The sequence below is a fragment of the Spea bombifrons genome, chromosome 5, assembly GCF_027358695.1.
Source record: "Spea bombifrons isolate aSpeBom1 chromosome 5, aSpeBom1.2.pri, whole genome shotgun sequence".
NCBI classification, from domain to species: domain Eukaryota; kingdom Metazoa; phylum Chordata; class Amphibia; order Anura; family Pelobatidae; genus Spea; species Spea bombifrons.
In genome coordinates, this window is record NC_071091.1 from 21,075,317 (window position 1) to 21,087,967 (window position 12,651).

Consider the following 12,651-nt stretch of genomic DNA (forward strand, 5'->3'; position numbering starts at 1 on the left):
AAAATCTTATTCCTATTTGATATGTGATATACTGGATGATTTTTTCAATTGTTTTATTTTTTATCCTAGAGAAGCTATTTTCTTTCTTTTTCTATGTATATTTTCTGATTGGGGTTACTTTGGACTGAGAGCTATTAAAGTAGGTTTTGTTTGAATACATTTGGGTCTGTATAACATTTATACTCCATACTATATGTACACCTGAACGTATTTTTAGGGTGACACTTGCTAATTAGTATTAGTAATTAGTAGTATTTTTGTCAATTTTAATGTTAGTATTAATTTATATTGTCCTTCTATTGTAATAGCTCTACAGAATCAGCTGGTGCACAATAAATAAATGTAATGTAAACTAAATGAGAGAAACCAGAAGTTTCAGGCAAAAGGATAGTCTACCCCAGAGCACAGGATGGTAGATGTAAGCACATCAGTGTTCAAAAGCCGAAAAAGTCACATTAATGACTATATCAACAATAGAAAATGCGTCATGTATAAACTGAATTGTGTTCATCTTATACGTTCTTCTTCTTTGTGCCTTATTGAAATGCATAGGTAATATAGCTGGGTACAGTCTGGAAGTGTAATATACAGTTTGAAATATACAAATACAGTTTGGCATGTATGCATCTTAACAATTATTTTAGTTTTGCGCAAATTGCCACATTAATTGGAACCGGCTATAATATTTCTGAACATATTACTTGTACTTTAAAAGAGATGCATGTGAAAAATTCTAGTTAAAAAAAAAAGTCAATTAGGCAAAAGGGATCACTTTTTGTTTAGAAGAAAACCACAAAAAAAATGACAAAGTTTTACAAAATAAAAAAAAACAAGCAATTCTCCCAATGTGTGCAGCCTCTCAGAAACTCTGTCCGTAATGGGGAAGTTGGCAGCAGAACTCGGCCTTAATCCGTTATGTCCTCCCTTAGGAGGCAATATCAGTCTGATGACTTCAGCCAGACTTCAGCCAGCAACCTCCCTCCATGGCAGAAATCAGCTTCAACTGCAGCTCCCCAGATATTAAAAATCCCCAAATTCACCATTGTGTGAACAGATAAAAAAATATCTTATAGGATTTTGAGGCTGAAATAGGCTTCAACGGCAAAACCTCAGCCTCAGGACACCATCATAAATTGCTTCTCAAAACCAATATTAACTTTTCTCATTTCCTGCAATGTTTCTATTGGACATATTTATTCTTGCTTCTTTGTAACGTCGTTTCCGCAGCACAAGAGGTGTGTCTTTTAATAGTTCCCAGCAGAGATTCCTTTTGATAGAAGAGAGTATTAATACCGTGTCCTCCCATAACCTCTGCAACCAGCGTCCTTGTGTGGTTTTAATAGAAAGCTCTTCCTCTGCTAAACTTTGAAACAAATCCTTTTTTTTTTTGAATTTCCCTTTGTGAAATTAGAAGAGTAACCAACACCATCTGCTTCAAAGGTCAGTGTTTTGACTGTAACATTTTAACGGACTAAAGCGGAAGGTTAAATGAAAATTTTAAAAAGTAAAAAACTTCAGCAGCATATATATATCATATACTGGGCAGCGTACCAGGCTTTAAAATGTGACATTTCAAGCTTGCAAGCCGATTATATGATAACTATTTATATAACTGTGTAAAACATTTACACGTATAATGTATTTTATTCACTTACATTAACGTATGTGTTTATAAATATGTTTCCGCGCTTTCTATACACATAATTGTGACTTTTGGTGGCATCGAACACTGTGATACCCCCAAAACCAGCAAGCAATTCTGATTTCCTAGAAAAAAAAGGGACAGAGGGATTTAGATCCTTTAATAAAAAAAAAATTAAGAGGTCATGATTAAATATAGGCTGGTAGGCGATCTCTGGTTCAGTGTGAGTCTTGCTAGGGTCGAACCTGATCCGAGCTCCTAATTCTGCTTATACATATCATTGTGCTGCGATTGCCATGCCCTACAATGCGCATGGGAAGGATAGATGAGCTAAAATGACAGCTTAAAAATAGTCAACTGGAAAGCAAATTGAAATTAAGGTGACCATTAAAGGTGCTGTTACATGTTTACTACTAACTGCGCCATCATATTAAGGTAATATATTCTGCTCAATATAATGATGTCATGTCTGGCTACTTTTGTTGATTCATAGTGGCTATTTCTGTGTTAGTAATTCAAGGGAATGTCTACATTTTATAACTTAAATTTGGTGTTACAGCATCAATGCCCTGTTTTTGTGAAGGGTTAAGCTCTTTGATTGGTTGATTGACTGACAATTATTATCATTGTTATAATATAACGGGGCAATTTGTATAATTTAAATGATGTGTTGGTTATGGACGGATAGCTTGCTGGCGTGATTATGTTTAGTACAATTTGATGTGCATTTCAATCAATTTGATTGCTGTTAAGTTGATCCTGCCTCGGTTGCTATAAACTGTATTAAATTAATGCCACATTATTTTTACTTAACTTGCTACAAAATGATTGCTCTGTCTAATCAAGCAGGGATGGGTGGGGTGTTTGCCATTTTCTTACTAAGATATATATATATATATATATATGCAGGATCGGCCCTATACCAAATGTGTGTGTGTGTATGTGTGTGTATATATATATATATATATCCCGCAGACCACCTTGTTAAAAAAAAAAAAGATCAGACTACAGCTGATTATCTGATATCAGACTGAGAAAATTTTATTATCCAAGATGTTCTGCAGCATTATGTTCTGCAGCAGCACATGTATTACTTTTAGTTGCGACAAAAAGTTCACTTCATCGTGACCTCAAAACTGTCTTGCCACTGAAAATAATGTAAATCAATTCAACTTCCTAGACTTTTACTAGCAAAAATAAAATGTTCAACTTAAGAGGGCGCCAGGGCAATTAATCAGCATTAATGGAGCACATATTACAATCTGAAGAGGTTCTGCAGCAGCTCGACATAGATTATTTAGTGCACCGGAGCAGAAAGATTCACAAACACCCTGTCACAACCACCCACTAACAGCACAAAGTTCTCTGACAAACGGGCAAAACCTTTGGCATTTTTTTAAATGAATATTTGTAGGAAGTTAACTCTGCTTTATATCTGCTGCTCTGCTGGCCCATTTCATGTGCTCAATGGACAGTCGGCTTCTGCTTTGATTTATATAAATATTAGTGTGGGGTTTATGGCTGTGGAATGCTTTGATGCACTCATACTCAGCAAACATTCTGAGCTCCTAGAAAAGAGGGGGAACCATGCAGGAAAGAGGAGCACAGGGATTTGGGCTCCCCCTCACAACTCTGCTGCTCCTTCCACCCCTCACAACTCTGCTGCTCCTTCCATCCCTCACAACTTTCCCTCTCTCCCTATCCCATCTCCCCTCCATGTTACATCTATCAGGAGGTTACAACCATTATAGTTGTAAGGGTTCTGGCTGTCCCAGGGGCCGGCTTATGCTATAAAGAATAAATAAAAAAAAAGCTTAGCAGCTGCAGGGGCCCAGTAAATATGCCACTTGAGCCCTAGTTTTTGCCTCTTTTATTTTATATCCTCACTTACCAGGGTGAACGAAAGGATGCTGGTTTACATTTTAATTCATTCTACTCTTTCCATTCACTTGCCATTACCCCACTTCATTGTGGTACAGCTCCTGTTAATTACCATAGCTCTCCTTCTTCCTATTGGTCATTAGCTCTGTCTCCTGACTGTCTGTCTGTAACCCTATTAGTTATAAATTCTGTCTCCTGTTTGTGGTCGCCAGCTTCCTTTAGATCCCACCTTTCATCCTACTGGCCTTTCTCCCAGTCACTTCTTTTACCTTGGATTGGCTGGCTTCGGCTTATTCCCTCCCTTTATTCGCGTTTCCTCTGCCTGTGCGGGAGCTGCTATACTGGTAAGAGCGGCTTTTATTGAACCCTTTCAGTGCCAGCGGAGGCATTATTCACACTTCTTGCAATCAGAGGGCGGGATCCTGGTGATGTGTGATTAGCACGTATGTGAAATGTGGTACAGCGTGTGCCCCTGTCTGAGGGGCTCTGATGACATATTGGAGTAAGGACTCAGTCTGTGTTGAGGTGAATTTCAGTGGTTACTTTGTTGTAGGGAATTAAAAAATATGAAAAAACAATCAGTACTAACATTGACTTTAAATGCATAAACTAACGAAGGAAATGTGTTTTAAATATATCTGTTGTGTATGCTGTTTATGACATAACCTGGTGGCTTGATATGCAAATTAAACATAACCCCATTGAAAATGAGTTAATTTGCATATCAAGCCACAGGTATGTCATAAGCAACAGAGACCACAGATACATTTAAAACATATTTTTGCATGCAATTCTGCTTACACAATGTATATGTTATTCCCTACATTCACAGTGTAAGAAATGTTTAGGCAGCTGAGACCCTTTAAGGCCTAGGAAGCATAAAAAAAATGGACAATGCACCATACTCATGAAGCCATTTATAGTGTCAATGCAATGGTACAAATTTTCATGTCATACCAAACGCTGGGCTGGAGTGAAAAAAGAAATCTCGCATGTGCAGGGCCGAGCGTAGGGTCGCTGACGCCTGAGTGCAAATTTTTTTGGAGCCCCCAGGTGTGGCAAAATTGGTAACTCCTCTTCTTAAACATATCCCCTCTAACCACACCCATTTTTTATGGCAACCACTCCACCTCACTAGCATTGGCATTGAAGAAAAATGAGCTCCAAGACCTGAAATTGTAGTCCTTGTTGAATGAGAGTGGGTGACTCTAGTGAAATGCCATCCGCTCCATTTGAAAAACCAAGGGACGATCCCCCACACATAATAAAGAATACTGAATCCCAGTCCCTGAGCTCATTGTGGTGTTTGAGAAAGGATAGCCATCAGAGCTTCAACACATTACTGTACTGTATAAATCACTGTGCTTACTGTTCAAAATTTATTCATTCTTCCATGGAACTTCCTTTTTAACAGTGGTAAAGAATGTTAGCCGCTAGGCAGCGGGACAGCCGGAGGCGGCAAAATGTTATTCTGGCTGCCCTGATTTCTATGTTAGTTAAGAAAAAGGAGGAGAGAAGGTTAGACAATTTACTGTGTAGCAGGAGAGTCTCTCCTCCAACTGTAATTCCCAAGGAGCTCGAACCAACATGCAAAATGAAATACAGCGCTCCTACGGTCAGCAGGATCATTTTATCTTTTAATTGTATTAATCAATAATTAAAAAGTAACAATTGCTGGTAAAAATAATTAAACACAATCTGCAAATGTACTAATTAGCCCCTGTGCCTCTAAGGGCTTATTACAAGAGCCGTCTGGTAATAAAGCCTTAAAAACAAACACAGGAGAAATCTGCAAAGTAAGCGTGCCGAATGTACTCCGTCAAACTCTCTCCGGTTCAGCTCCACGGACCGTCAAAGAGGGAAGCTCCACAGACCATCAAAACCGTACAGACACCAAAAACTCCTGTCTTCCCTGGGTGGCGCAAATCCTATTGGTTTTGTAAGTCGCTGCATGCTTTGTGAGCGAATAACCATAATGGTTTAGCTTGCTATTTATATGATACATAGCCCTGCCCAATTTGAAGTCACTCCCCCGAAGAAGAGATGGCTTAAACTGTGCATAGTGCTCGAAGGAGCCACTATATGTAGAGACCATCAACCTTCTGCCTTTTCTGTTGCCAGGACTAATGCTTGGTGGGCAGGTAGGGCCACATACTTACCAGTACCGCCACTCCAGCAGCAGATAAGGTCCTGCAGTGTTTGGCCACTCTATATGCACAGCTTGTGCGCAAGTATAAAAGTGTAACGTGCAGCTGCACATATGTCATTTGGCAGCACTGGGACCGCCTGTGTATCCCCTGTCAGGCCTAGCTATAGCTAATGACCGAGTGCCACAAGTGTGTCTTTTGTTGCCCAGGACATCCGGGGAACCTGTACACTGTCCTAGACAGACCCATTTTGGGACCATTATACCAAACTACCTTCGTGATCACAGGTGGCAACTATGCACCATGACATCCCATGGATCGCATAATAAGCCACACGTAGGAATGAAGCTTTAGAGGAGTTGTTTGAATCAAACATGATGGACCGACACACTCCTGTAGTATGTGTGTGTGCGTATGTATGTCCGTATGTATATTTTCTATTTATTGGGAGCTAATGGGAGGTACAATAAGTGCTGTCATATAAGTAATTTCATTACTTCAATAAATATTGAATACATTATGAAGGGAGGTCTCTTCCTTGTTGAACGTATAGTATTAAGTAGTAAAGCATTTACAAAGCCTTTTCCGTTTGTATGGCAATAGCATATTTATGCTTGCTTGTGTAATGTGACAAGCGTTCCCTGTAAAAATTTGAACAAGGTATAATTTTATATGATACAAGAATTACCGTATTTTGGATCAGGCACCTATCCAGTCACTTAATGGATCCCCAATACCTATGTGTATATAAACACTGATTCCAGGACTCGCTAAACGTGCCGTTGCTCTCCTCTCAAATTTTGCCATTGATTTTTCAGGATGCGTCCTGACTTGTTCGGGTTTCTTAAGTATAGGAAGCGTTTCAGTCTGCCTGCCTTAATTGTGACGGCAACTGAACAGGAAATTGAAAAAAAGGAACTGATCTTGGCTAGATCACTGGCAGCCTGAATAATTATATATATATATATATATATGTATGTATGTATGTATATATATATATATATATATATATATATATATATATATGTTAGAGGCTATGGCAATGGCCGTATTTGGGGGCAGAGTCTGGGGAACTACTTAACCCCCTACCGCTCACCCTCAGGTGTGATGCGTTGAGTCAGGGTCACGCTTTTCCTGAGTAGCAGCCTGAAGGTTTGGCGGGTGGCCAAGTACACAGTCAGGAGCGTTGTTCCGGTATCCTTCATGTTACTTCACTCAATACCTCTTCCAGCTACCAGGTAAACGGACAAACGCCGGTTTGTCCCCTCTTTATGTTGGATTGGCTGTTGGTTTAGTCATAGAATGGCTTTTAACCCTTGGTGCTCCAACTTCCGCTACCTATCCAAATTACTTGCTTTACGTTACGTTCCCGAGACTCCGGCCAGAGGGGTAGCAATCAGTCCTTCAGGGCCTGGACTATTCCCAAGCTTGCAGAAGAGTTACAGAAACGTGGGATAGCTTACCCAGCCACGGCCAGGAAGGCTGAACTATTCAGACTTTTGTTTCCCACTACGACACAAGGCTGTGTCTCTGCAGTCCGTTAATACCTCGCTAGTCCAGATTCATAAAGTGTTGAATTCTCTCTCTACCTCTTTGCTTCAGCTTCAACAACGTATGGAAGCTTTGGAGAGAATGAACACCGGTAGTCGTATACTGGCCACCCATATCGCACAGCCTGATCCTAGCCAACAGCCGGCAGCTCCTCCGCCTTTAGGTATGGGCCCCACTAACCCCGCTGTCACCCCGGCTCATTTTGTGTCGGCTAGAATTAGGAGGGATATCTTGGAAGGCAAAGATGTTAACCTTGCTTCTCTTTTGATCATCACGCATGATGTCGCCGACAATAAGTCATATGCTTGCGGGGATGTGTCAGTGGTTCTTAAGTCTAAGGATCTCAGGTTGGACAGGAAACTCTCTATCCCTGAGTTTGTGCTGGTGTTTAGTCTATTTAGGGATATAGTCTGCTCGGTGCACCCGGATAGGAGAGAAGAGCTGGACCTCTATTTGTACAATGTGGTAAATCTTGGTTACAAGTACGTGGGGGTTCATGTTTTTATGACTATCACCGTTCCTTTTTGGCCAAAGCAGCAGCAGCTCTCTCCCAGTTCCAGTGCACTACTAATTGGGCTGTGCTTGATATGGAGCTGTTTTGTAGACACTTTGCGGGGATTAAGGCCCCGCTTTGCTCCAATTGCCAGTCTTCAGCTCACACCACCAACTGGTGTCCTACAGATGCTCTGGCAGCTTCTACCAGCTTGGATAGGGGAGGGGCGCAGCTTCAACCATCCTCTTCAGCGACACCACAGGTGGATAAATTGGGCAGGCCCATTCGTTATTTAGGGAAGGCTCAGATTTGCAATAATTTTAACCTTGCAGTATGCAAGTATCCAATTATATCCCGGCCAGACACGCGGTATATACTAGTCTTCATATCTTCTTGTCACACGGACCTTAACCTGTCCTATAGTACCATTAAACTGTATCTGGCGGGGATACAGCACTTTAGGTCTATAGCCGACCCCAACATTTCTTCGTTGTTTGCTTCTAGGCCAATCTAAGTGGTGCTCACTGGGTTGCAGAAACTACAATGCCCATCGCGCATGAGGTTGCCTATTTCTGGTACCCTGGTTTAAGGTATGGCTTCCTTGCTGAGCAGTTCTTTGTTTGGGGTACTGCAGAGCTTGGTGCTCAGGGCTGCGGTATTTTTGGCCTTTTATGGTTTCCTGCGGCCCAGCGACTTTTCTTACTCGGGCAGTCAGTCCCTCGTGCTGCGGAAAAACGATTTAACCAGACAGCCACAGGGTTACCGCTTGCTTTTGTGACGTTGCAAGACACATCAGACAGTTCATTAAGATTTTTGCTACACAGAATCAATGGTGTCCAGTGGCAATTCTGGACCTACTGTTAGCGGACAAACCACCAGATAGTCCTCTGCTTCCTTTCCCGATTAGACCCCTTACCACCATACAGTTTATTACGCATGTACGTATCCTATTGGCTAACACAGTGATTTCTTATGGCAGTATGATGAGGCAGTGTGTCTGAATAAAGTAACATTCAGATCCCGGTAACCCAACCCCCCCCCCCATCCGCTATGGATTTTATTACCACAGCACCGCGGCACTCCTTTATTAATGTTTTAAAATCATTTATAAGCTTAACCATTTATTAGCCAAACACATTTTGACACAGTATATAAACAGTTTACCGTCAAACCAAAAACAATAGCAATTATAGCCAATTAAGTTACCGGCTGGTATGGGCTTATCCACCTGTATCCCTGCTGGAACTGCCGGCGTCCCCTAGCGCGGCAGCCACATGACCATATGATTCACAGGGGCAAATGCCCCTGGGGTGTCCTGCACTTCCACCTCTGTGCACCGCAAGTAACCTATAGATTGTTAACTCCTGCACCGTACCAGCCTCAAACCTGAGCACCCGGCTGATGCCGAAACATAGGAGAGGAATGGGCGGAAAAATATTATTTTAAAATTAATTGCCCCTCTACCATATGCCCCCTTTATATATATACCCCTCAGTGAGACACAGTTACCCCCTGCCATCTGGCCTTGCACGTGCCACAAAATGTATTAACCCTTTAACTGCCTAAAATTTTGCTTAGTCATGCCTTTAACCCTTTATCCTGGCATTCAAGGGAGTACCTCGTCCTGCACTTCATTCATGGGGCCCCTCCGCCCCATTATTTCCCTCCAGGGCTGTTCTATAACAAAGCTAGAACAAGGACACATGACAAATACGCAGCTGTAAGAAAATATTGTATTATCTAAAAACAGAATAGAATACCATATTTAAAAACAATATTTTTGATGTGAAACTTGTATTAAAAATGCCGGTCAGAGTTCCCCCTTCATTCTCTGGGTATTTACTGGGAAAGGTTTTTTTTTTTTTATGTTTTATGCATGAGGTGGTCAATACATTTGATTTGAGAGTCTGGTGAGAGTTAAAGTTCCAAAAACACTTGAATGATACAGTCTGCTGCAGAGATATATGATTTACATTAAACATATATTGTGCAAGCAAAATCATTAGCAAATATCTATATAAGAATGCCATCATTGGAATTAAGATTATAAATCGCTTTCTGCTAGCACAATGTATAATTGAAAAATGACACCTTTCAAAGCAACACTTTGGTATTTTCCATTAAAAAAACACCTAAATCATAAATATTGGGGATTTTGTCACACCATATGACCATATATTGTTTAGCCCCTCACTATGTCAAAGCACCCCAATTTTGGCAAGTCCTATCAAATCTTACATGGCTGTATAGCAGATAAATCAGTGAAACTGCACCCCATTTTAATTCACTGATACTCAAGCTACTTAAAGCCTACTGATGAGAGGCTGTTCAATTTATCTACCACCCTCTCAGTAAAATAAAGCTTCCTCACATTACATCTAAACTCCTGACCTTCCAGTTTCAGAATGTGGTCTCTTGTTCTAAAGTATTCCATATAAACATAGGACTTGTCCTTCTGCCCGTTATTTCTACAGTAAAGATTCAAATCTTAACTAGCCTTTTGTTTTGTCTTCTATTTAAGATAACAGTATGCCTATACCATGCATATTTAAATCTCCTCACTGTATTAACCTCTACAACTTCTACCAGGAGGCTATTTCAATTCTTCGTGAATCACCCCTTATGTATTTAAATGTTCCTATAACACCCACTCTCTCTTCTCTGCTCCAAGCTATACATACTGAGATCCCTTTGCCTTTCCGGGTATTTATACTGCAAACCATTAACCGTTTTAGTAGTCCTTCTCTGTACTTTCTCACCCTTATGCAGAAGGGGTCTCTGGAACCGTAGGCAACACTCCGTGTAGGGCTCCTTTATTTGCATTGCCTGCCCATGTCTTTAGAACTATCTACCTCAAGTCGCTCTCCAATGTTGTTGCTGGCGGCAAAGTGCCCCAATGCCGTATTTTGCCTCAGGATTTGCCAAGTGCATTAGTCTACATTTGTCAACCTACTGTCACCTGTCACTCATTGCCTTATCCAGTCAGCTAATTTAACACACACGCTAATCCCAGGGGGACATGTGTTTTTATGAGGCTTTTATGGCAAAGTGGGTTCTTGAGAGTTTGTATACCCAGAAAGTAATGTCTTAATGTTTTTGTTGGGGGGGGGGGCGTTTTAGGGCCAAACAGTTCTTCCCTGAATCAAAAACACAGTTTAACACTGTTACTCTCAGAATGTTGCAAAAAATAGGTTTCTCACTTTGTAGTCCTGATATTAAAGTCAGATTAACTAAAGTCAAACAAGGTCACTGGAAGGTATTTTTATTGCTGGTAATGGATAACGAATAAACTAATATAACTTCATAGCCCTATGAACTTCATTGTAATGTCCAATGAACTTAGAACATTATGAACAAGACTATTTCTCTGAGAACAAAAAAAAATAGTTTTACTTTTTTGTAATTAATGTTAAAATTACCTGGCAAGCAGTTATCATGAGGACCCTGCAGTACAGTGTCATCAAAACATGATAAGAAGGTTAGAAGTCAATGTTAGTTTGCTTAAAAATTGTGAAACTTAAAAAAAAATAACAGTAGCATAGAATTTTACGAAAATTATATAAGACAATGATAATGAAGATGACCTCACTGGTGGCTGGTGTATTACACAATCTTGCAGTTGTAACAAGTTTAGAATATTAACTGAAAAGCATTGCATGCTGTTAAGGAAGGATTGCGTAATACTAACAGATTATCATCTACCCATAACGATTACTCATTAGACAATGAGTCACACTTTAATCACGCACAATTTTTATATAAATGAGAATCTATGCCACAAAGTCCTTTCCTCTACAAACAACCCTTGTAGATTAAGGTCAGTACAACTTTCTCCTACACTGTTATTTCTCTTAAACTGAATTCTGTATAACCTCTGATACAGACGGTACAAATAAATATTGGAAATGTTTGAGGATAATATTAAGGTTTTTGTTTCTTTCATATGACCAATAGTCACCAATTGTCAATAGTTGACCTGTTATTTATTTTTAAATTATTTTTATTCTGTCTTAAAAAGTGGTGTGTTATATATTGTAGTATGATTGAGACATTGAGTTAGTTTTGGATTAGATCATTAGATCATGAGGTCGGCTATCACCCCCTGCTTAATAGGGGGTTCTATTGTTTTTAATGAAGTTACGGTGCAGGGACAGGTTTGGTGAGAGTGGGAGAGATCAGGATGAGTACTGGGACCAAGAAAGGCCACCTGGGAGAAGAATCACCCAGGTAGAAACCAGATGATGTAGAAACAGCAGGAAGACACATAGGGATGAAGTCAGGAGCAGGCCAGGTAACATGATAGCAGGCAAGGTCAGACAACCTGGGAGGGTGTTACGGCAAATGCTCTAGGGCAGAAAGAATAAGGATCAGGCTACAAATAACAGACTACAAGGAACACGGCCAGGGATCTGGAGCACAGACACTGTGAAGTTACTAGAGAAGACTATACAAAAGGCTACAAAAGAGAAGCGTCCTAATGCTGTACCACCTATTCCAATTGGTGGGACATTGCAGAGGGAGAGCTGACTGCTACCTTACCTTAGCAAACCTCAGGATGGACTACCTACTGCCGAGAAGCAGCAGTTAACCACCAACCTGCCACAGAGGTGGTGACAAACAAGCATGATCCCAAAGGACAAACCAATACATTAGGTAGAGAGGGCTCTACTCTTACAATCTTGAGGGAATGAGATGAGGAGAAACATAAGGAACAGAAAAAGGTGAGAGGTAGTGTGGGGGAAGCACAAGCAAAATCTTGTAGACGGCAAAAGGAAGAAGTGATAAGTAAGGAGGAGAGCCTTGGCCCATGGGAAGAACGTCAAGATCGAGTAGGGGAGTATTTTTTTTATCAGGGCATAAACATATGAAAGAGCGGTGTTATGAAGGGCAAGTGGAGGATTTCACAGAGTGAAATATCAAAATAAAGCCTTATCTAT